Raw genomic sequence first — 9,067 nt, forward strand, 5'->3', positions numbered from 1 at the left:
ATTTGCTTTAAGCAGATGGGCAATCACTGTAAGTTTCGTGCTTAAGTGGATTCGCACATTTTATTGCATTAGGAACAAAGCATATTGCACAGGATCAACCCCCAAGCTGAACTGCAGGATTCAGGAATCACTGAGTGTTTGATATGCAAAAGATTATACTTGCTTATTGTAATGGTCTTTTCTGGCCTTTTATTTCAATTTAAAATACTAGAGAAGAAGAGATTAACGAAAAAATATGTATTACTGCAAATTTCAAGATTCACAAGCAATGAATTAAGCTTCACAATAATTTTCCATATAAGACATTTTCACAGTGAGAGGCAGTGATTAAAGGGTGCTCCCAGAATTACACAAGGAGTGGTAGGCAGAGCTTTAATCAGCCTCCAGATATCCTGACACCTTGTCCTGAAGTGAGCAGAGCTACTTCTCCTCTTCATAAAGAGAACCATTATTCTATTATTGTCCATGTGCACTAAACCTATTGCTCCAGTTTTGGTTTCACATAGAAGACAAAACTTGACAGCTCTCTGGGAATAGTTATGTTCCAGCGTATTTACAAAAGTAGCTTGTGCTATATTCCTTGGTATTTTCCTGCTGAAATACTGCTGATCACTTCTTCAGACAGCGACTTATTATCATACTGTAACACACTGAACATGGACTATCTTTGCCAAATCAAATTTTGAAAGTTCACTTGCAATTTACCATGAAGTTTTTGAGTCATCTCAACGTCCATTCTTAAGTATAAACTGAAAACTACATTTACTGGAAATATCCTCTCAGAGGTGAAATGACACATGCCAGATCCCTGACCTATAGGCACTTGATAAAATTAGGTGATGTCTATGATGCAGTACAGCTTCTGGAAAAAAAAAAAAAAGACAGAAAACACTAATGGGAAATTTACCTCCACCAAGTCCAGAGCAGATTAAAGACAGCAGCGTAGATATAACTTCACAAAGCAGAGAACAGAATTCTATAAATCAGCCTTAGAAAGTGTTTTAAAACTCAGGTAAAATACCTATATCTTCATTTGGGTCTCTTAATAAAACTGAGTTTTCAAAGGGGTTCAGTGTTTGGAGTTTCTGTATGACTTTGTGAGGAATTATTTATTTACTTTTTTGAATGCTGAAAAGGATGACAAGGTTCTATTTAATCTCTTTTTCAGTGCAATATTAATAGTGACTATAGTTGACTCGGTATTTTTCATCTGGCTGGGCTGGAGAGTTTTGAGAAAACTACTTCAGCAGTCAACAGGTGAGTTACTGCTGCCAGCAGCTCTTCTTGAAGAACACAGGGCAGCAAAGAGGAGACTTTTCTAGCTTGGTTTTCTGCCTCACACTCAGGATCTCTGGCCTTGCTGTGCTAGGTGGGGGCTGTGCGTTATTCAATGCTTTTGCCCCCAAACAGAAGTCTGGTTTGCATGTCTTGTTTCTGCTTTTAACTTCTACGGAAGCTTTTGGCTCCCATCAGATTTCTGATGACGCTGCTGCATGAGGGTGGCAGTGTCTGAGTGGCATGGACTGGATTGTGGAGCTATTTCAGTAATCGTGTTTCCTGTCTGCTTTCCTAGTGACATTCTGCATCAGAGACACGTTTTGTTCTATTTAGCAGCAGAATCAAGTGATTGTGTGCTGAGGGCTGTGAAAGAGCAGTTTCACTATTTTAGAGCAAGGAGCTCTTTTAAAAAAGAGTAGCTTAATCATGAAAGGGATTATGCAGAGTGATGGGACTGAGATAGCAGGAAATTGGATTTGCTGATTTAGGACATAACTGTCTGATGTGCCGATGACTAGGGACAGTATGGAAAGGCACTGGAATGCAAAATTATTCATATCTAGTTCAGGGTGGACCTGCATCAATATCGATCCACTTCATTTTATGGTAGCACATTGATGACTACACAGGAAAGGTGATGCTGCTCTCTTGTTCTAACTGGACAAGAGCAGAAATCACACCTGGCAGTAATTTGCATCCTTTGCACATGCTTGGAGAAGTTGCGGATGACTAGCTGTGCACTGAAACGGGATGAATCTTCAACCTCTAGACTGACCAGTCTACAGCTTGAGTTGAAGCACACTGGAGAGGCAAGGAGAAGGCCCATTCTCTGCCCTTGCTCTGTTCCTGTGCTGTATATCCTGGTGATCTTTTAAAGTTATTTTTGTAGGAGGAAAGAATTCCCTTTAAACCTTTTCTAGAGGGATTGTAGAAATATTTTTCTCATTTAGCGTCTTTTCTATTCAGTACTCGCTCTCTGTGGATAAGTATGATGATAAAAATATACAGGTCTTCATCTATCCAGTTCTTTTGTTGTTCTGCCAACTAACAGAGAAGATTACTTTGTTGTCCAGAGAATCACTTTAAGGAATTGATTGGGTTGCGTGTGATAAGCTCTCTAGCACTAGTTTGCCAGCATCAAAGCACTGATTTTTTTTTTTCTTTTTTTTTCTGTAATCCCTTGGGCAGATGTCATGGAAAGATATAGACACCTTTTTGTCAGTACTAAATGACAGACATCATTTAGTAAAACTTTGAATTGCCTTGCAAAATTCTTATAACTCTACAATGCACTAATTCATGATGCAGATATTTTTGAACATTTTGGGTAACACAAAATAGACTCCTGTAAAAATTCCTGCACACTCAAAAAACATATTTTTGTGTGCTTGTATATACACTAAATAAAATCTTTCAAAGCGTCTAAATGCTTCTAGGCATTGAATCACTTCTGAAAAGGAAACTGAACATTAAATATGTTCCCACATCATTTAACCATATTTGAAATATATTAGCTTAAAAAAAATCAAGCACTCTCCGAGACACCAACTTTAAGCATTTGCAGATTTTCATCTCTTCTACCAACTGAGGGAACCTGCTCTAGGCCAGAGATACCCCCAGTAAAACCAAAAATATTGAGGAGAGAAACAGGGACTGAGAAAGCTCAGTGTGGGTTAAAATGGGCTTCAACTAATCCATATAAGTTAGAGAATGGCAGATTTACCATGACTTTGCAAAGTAAGTGGAAGTGTGACTATGTTTAATGTCCTGATAGTGTTCCTGAAAGATGCCTGGAAGGGTTTCTCCTGATTCAGTCACCCCTAATCCATAACAAAGCATATGCATCTGCATGCCTTCTCACAGGCATTTTATGGGTACTGAAGGCTAGATGTCATCACATACATTTAAATGCATTTACTAGGTTCATAGAGGTATAAATGGATGTTCCTGCTTCTTTCAAGGCACCTGCAAGACATTGAATGGCCAGGTGATTCAAAAGCTGCTTCCAGTGTTGAGCATTACAAAGATTTAAAAACAAACCGAGAATGTTTCAGACATGTCTTGTTGAGCTTGACATTGTACTCAAAATCTGAGTCATCAGTGATCAAAAACTTTCAAGGCTAACTGTTCATTTATCAGTACAACAGAACGATGAATCAAAAGAAAGTAAGAAATACACTGTATTACGGATTGCTGTTCTGTAGGGATAGATTTGCAAATGGGGTGTGCTAGACACACAACTGAGGGCCTTGTTACACAAGCCCAACCCAGCAAAACAGATTGTTCACACTTAATTCTTAACCCTCCAAATGCTCTGACTGACCGCTGATGGTTTCATCTATATTGCTTTATTATTGACTGCAGTGAGATTACTCATATATTTAATAACTCTGCTGAATCAGAATATAATTCTGTAAATCACATCATTCTAGTGCCTAATTTAAGAGCATAACTTGTATCTGCCAAGTGATTTCTGTTTGTTGAAAGTTTATTCTCTGTGAAAACCGGTGACTACTCTGCTCATGTCACCTGTCCAGTCACTTTTTGAGTATGTAAAATGTTGTGTGAGAATGTAAGGGTGATCTTTATGTCCTTATGCAGACACATGAGGGGCTGACAATGGAGGTCATGGTGAATCAATGCTTGGCCATTCCTTTCTATTATTTGATGTGAGAGCAGGGTTAAGAACTCCTGAATCACAGCTTTGTTTGAATCTCAGCACTTCCCTTGTTCAATGGAGGTGGTTTTTTTGCAGAATATCACATCACCTCATCTCTCTGGATGATATAATAGAAGTTTTTCTATAGTCTCACTCTGCTAAAAATCACTTCTGGGCACCATTTGGGGGGACATTTTAGAGGTGAGTTTGGAAAGCAAAGCTCAGCAAAGACAGTTCTGGCATCAGATAGCCAGTCTCTCCTCTGGCTGTTGAGGCCAAAATTGCAGCAATCCTATTTGTAATCAAGACTGTCTGAAGACAAACTGTCCCCAGCAGGACAATTTCTTACAGACTTATAAAAAGATTGTGTCCAATCTCTGCTGCTTCTAGACAGCGTGAGGAATTGACATAATGCGTTATATACTGATAGATCCTGAGAGATCTTGCTTTGGGTTCAGGTTCATCCGGAGCTGTCTAGAGGACAAGGCAGAAGAGAGTCTGGAATTGTTTAAGTGACTCCTGCTTATGGTTTATTTTCAGATTCTTAAATTTGTATATGAGATGCATCGCTGAGTGACCTTGCAATCTTTTCACTATTGGGACACTTATTTGGGTATCTTTTACTGTGTGCACAAACTCTGCAAGCAGAATTGTATTCAACCTTAAGAGTACACAGTTATTTACTGGGTAGTGTACACAGTAGGTAGCTAGGACTAAAATACTTCTACACCAAACATTAATAAACTCTTCAGCTCCAAAGCTGAAAATCACTAAGTTTTTTCCTAGCCAGACAGTTGTCAGTCAAGTTGGGAGATGCAGCTCTTGTTGCTGCTTGGGAGACTGATACTTGACCTTGCTCAATGACAGACACCTGGACAACAAGTTGGGCTGAGGATGAGTTTTCTGAGCCATAAAACTCTGGACAGAGCATTGTGTGTAAGAGAACAGAGGCCAAGACAGGACTATGGATTCAGCTTCAGTTTATGCTGCCCATGCTCTCAAAAAGCGCAGCTATACTTTTCATCATATTTGTTACAAGATCTGAGAGAAGGGTAAACATCCTTGAGTCAACTGTTCTGTTGTCCCTTCACTCTGAAGGCCTTTGAACCCAGTGTTCAAAATGATAACACTCATTGAGTAATGCCAATAGACAAAGAGGTCCCCTTTTGATATGAACTTGTAATCACTCTGGAAAACTCCATGTGGAAATTTTCCCACCTGAGCTGATGCCGGTAGAAGCAACCAGAGACCATCTCTCAAAACAAGAGCAAGGAAGAATACCTGTGACAGATAAACTTTGCTGCCCTTTCCACACCCAGTGTTGTGTGACATAATTTTCTAATGTGACATTGTGTGATTCCACATCTATGGAATATTTTTCTATTAAACCAGAAAATGTGTCAGGTAAGACAAAAAATTATCTGTGATTTAGAGAGATGGAACTGTACTTAAAGCTTGTGCAAAATAATTATCTACTACTATGAAATTAAAAAAAAATGCTCTAGTTACATGCTGGAAGAGAGTTAGACAGTTATTTTTATTGTGCAGCTATTGATGTAACTGCATGACTGACCCAGAGTCACCAGGAGCAAGATTCACATCTAGATCAATGATTTACAAATTCGTGCTTTGTTACAATCAGAGTATGAAGTTTAGCAAATTTCAAGGTGCTATGGTTCATTGCTTATGTTCAATAGTTAGCAACGTTTTAATATTAACATTCAATAGAAATTAAAATACTGCATTAGTTGTTGTAGCACCTGTGCTGAATATTTTGTTTGTTTCTGCAGAAAGCACTTTCATTCAACTGTCAAATAAAAAAACCCAAACAAATTGCAGAATATAATTATACACATACATGATGAGAGCACATATGAAGGCTATCAAGGGTGTTGCTGTGCCTATTAATCTATTTTATCTTTGTGATGATCTTTGCCTCCCAAAATCCCTTAGAATTCTAATAGTATTGGATTTATGTATGTGTACTTAATAAAGTGGAATATATTGACTGTGGTGCTATGTTCACTGGGATGTTCTTACCTGTTTATGTAGGACAAAAAGGATAATGAGCCATTGATGTATTGGCCAAGAAGCGAATTAGACAAGATGTAGGAGTTCATTGCTTTTTCTGGTGACCTGTGGAGTTGAACTAAATGATAAACTAGGTTGTCCTCTTGTCCATGAACACTACAAATGTTCTTCCGTAACTAATATCAAAAACAGGTAAGTCCAAATTATATCATTTATTAGAGATGGTAAACGAACAGGTTGATACTTTCTTCTACATGGCTTCTTCATGAAAAGTAGATGTGAATATATATTTTCAGAGCCATAATAGTGTGCATTAGGCTTAGAGTAGTGCTAAGAGAAAGCACATTACACTATGCCCTTTATACACATGGACAGTTTTAGAAAACCTCTCTCAGCTCTTTTTCCATCAAGACAATAGTGGTAATTGCTTGAGACTGAAGCATTTTTAGCTTGTTTCTGCCATAGCTTTTAGATGGTTGCTTTTTTCAGCTTGGTAAATAAAGAACTTGTGATGATTAGGTCAGTTCAAGGGATAAAGTTATCTTGGCATAATTAGCATCTTAAGAAGTGCCTTCCAGCCCGACTGACGTGGGTTTTTCTAAATCCTGAGATGATACGTCTGCTCTCACAAGCTTCCAGACAGTGCAATAGTAGCAATGTTCACTGGGGAACACAAAAGAATGTGGCCACGTGCACAGTCTAAAACCAGGATCTTGTACTATACACAGGAAAAAGGATCTATGCAAAACTGGAGAAATATCCCAGTCCTTTCAGCACAGACATTATTGTATACAGCCCATGAAAGGTTCCAATCATACAGTTACAAACATATAAATGGACTAAATTCTCTGATGCTTCATGGGGTTTGTTTTGCAGTCAGTATGGGGTAGGTAGGAAGGCAACAGGATTTTTAACAGCTTGGCTGCATCTGAAGAAGTGCTTCTAGTCATTAGCATCATTAGTTTCTTGGATTCCCTGAGCTTCTGATGAACTTGCAGCCAAATTCCACGAGGTGATTGTCAACAGTGAATCAGAGTAAGATAAGGTGCCCCAGGCATGTTTGCTCTCCGGCTTTCCTTCTAAATTTTGAGCTCCACTGTGGCACTGTTGAACGGTTTTTACTTTGAACAGGTAATCTGAAGGGATTCTGGAGGTTATTTCCATTTTGAACTCCTTTTGTACAGTTAGAGGCAAAAGGACATCCATAAGGTATCATATCAAGGTGACAGGCCTGAAAACATGGGGAAAATGTAGGGACGCAGGTTTGAAAGATCATTCTTAATATCTGTTTAGATAATTAGACATTAGTTTAGAGAAACTTACATATGTTGGAATATCAGGAAAAATAAAGTGATTTTTCAAAGGTTTACCACAGAAAATCCAGTTTGGTATAGACAAGTCGATTTATGTAGAAAACCTCAAAACTCTGTGAAGCAAAGAGCTGGCTGGAAATGTGTGGGAAGCTGAGTCTAAATGCTGTGGCATCTTAAAGACACACATTCTTGACATATACGGAGGATTTTTTAGATATGCAGAGAAGAGGAATGGGCTGGGGGAGATGAAGGAGGAGGAATGCATTTCTGGTGATGAAAGTATCATCTGATCCTTTGCTGGAGGCTGAAGAGTATAACAGTGCTGGTAGGAATAGGACATATTTCAGATAGCTTGTTAAAAACAAAGAGTATGCAACATAACCAAACCAGAAACTACTCTGCCTCCTGACAAGCTTTGTATTATCATGTGATTTTCTGGGATTTAAGGTGATTTAAATTATTTAAACAAGTTACGTGAAGCATTAAAAGGAGATTGCTTTGAAAGAAAAACAGAAATATTAAAGCTGCTGTTAAAGCTTGTGTAGTCACAGATCTTCCTGGGGAATGAATGCAGAATACGTGTCTGATAGGGAGATGGGGATGGCAAAAACTTCACGTCAACGCTGAAGAATGAGAAGGAATTTGGACTGACACTTCTAGGACAGCTGCATACCATGAACTAGATGGACATGAAGCAGTAGTTCAAGTACATACGAAACAGCATAAACACCTGGAGAACAAAATGTCTATCCCAAACTGCTTTGAAGTCTTTGAGAGAAGCTGAGATTGCACTTTGGGGTGAGGGAGCAGGGGGTATGAAAACATAGAACTAAACTAGAAGCAATAAGAGTTTTCCTAGATGGCATAATAGACTGGGGGAAAATACCCTTGGGAGTACCCCTGGAGTCAGCAGCTCTCCTGCATGCCTTTTGCTCATGATGGTGTCCACTGGAAAGTTTTAATCAAGCATGTCTGTGTTAATGACATGTCAGGACATACTAATGCAAGAGGTGGAAGCGTGGTTGGGAGTCATGGGCATAATCCAAATGTTCTGGTGATTTTGAAAACTTATTTTGAAAATTGTCAACCCAAACAGAGTCATAACCCAAAGGTACCACCTGGAACAGGACGGACTTGTGCAAGTGTTGTACATAGTAGGCATGTCTATTAATATAATTTAGTTGTTGCAATTTATTCCAGTTAATGGCTCTGGTCTGAGGATTCACACTTGTGACCTGAAAGCAGGCCTCAAGAAGGGTGAAAGAGGAAATGAAGGCTCCCCTGTTCCACCTGCGCTACCCCCTCACAGCCTGGGAACCAAGGAGACAAGCACTCTTCTGCCAAATGTTTCTGGCGCAAGAGGCAAGTCACGAGTTTTCAATTGCAAAATATTTGTCTGTGTTTTATTCTGTTCACCATCGTATTTCTGAGTGTACAGAACTGACTCAGGCTAAAGGTATGATGGAATGGTGACTGTGCTTTTGAAATAAAACTTACCTAAAAGAGTGAACTGATGGTTTTCTCCTTATTTCTCCTAAGAAGCATTCAGAGAGAGCTGCAAAGAAAGTGAAGCTGGGACAAGTTTCCCCAAGTCACCCCATCCATTTTTTCCAACCAGGTGATACTGAGGAATAAGAATGTTTATGGGAGAGTGGGACCCAGCAATGCAACAGGGTGCTGAGAGCAGAAACTGGACATTATGCTAATCATGCCATTAAAAGGATTAGAGATGGGCAGGTTAGTTTATCACTTTTATTTTATTTTTTACTCTTCATATACAGTTTCT

Source organism: Nyctibius grandis, chromosome 1 (genome assembly GCF_013368605.1).
Source record: "Nyctibius grandis isolate bNycGra1 chromosome 1, bNycGra1.pri, whole genome shotgun sequence".
In the NCBI taxonomy this organism is placed as follows: domain Eukaryota; kingdom Metazoa; phylum Chordata; class Aves; order Nyctibiiformes; family Nyctibiidae; genus Nyctibius; species Nyctibius grandis.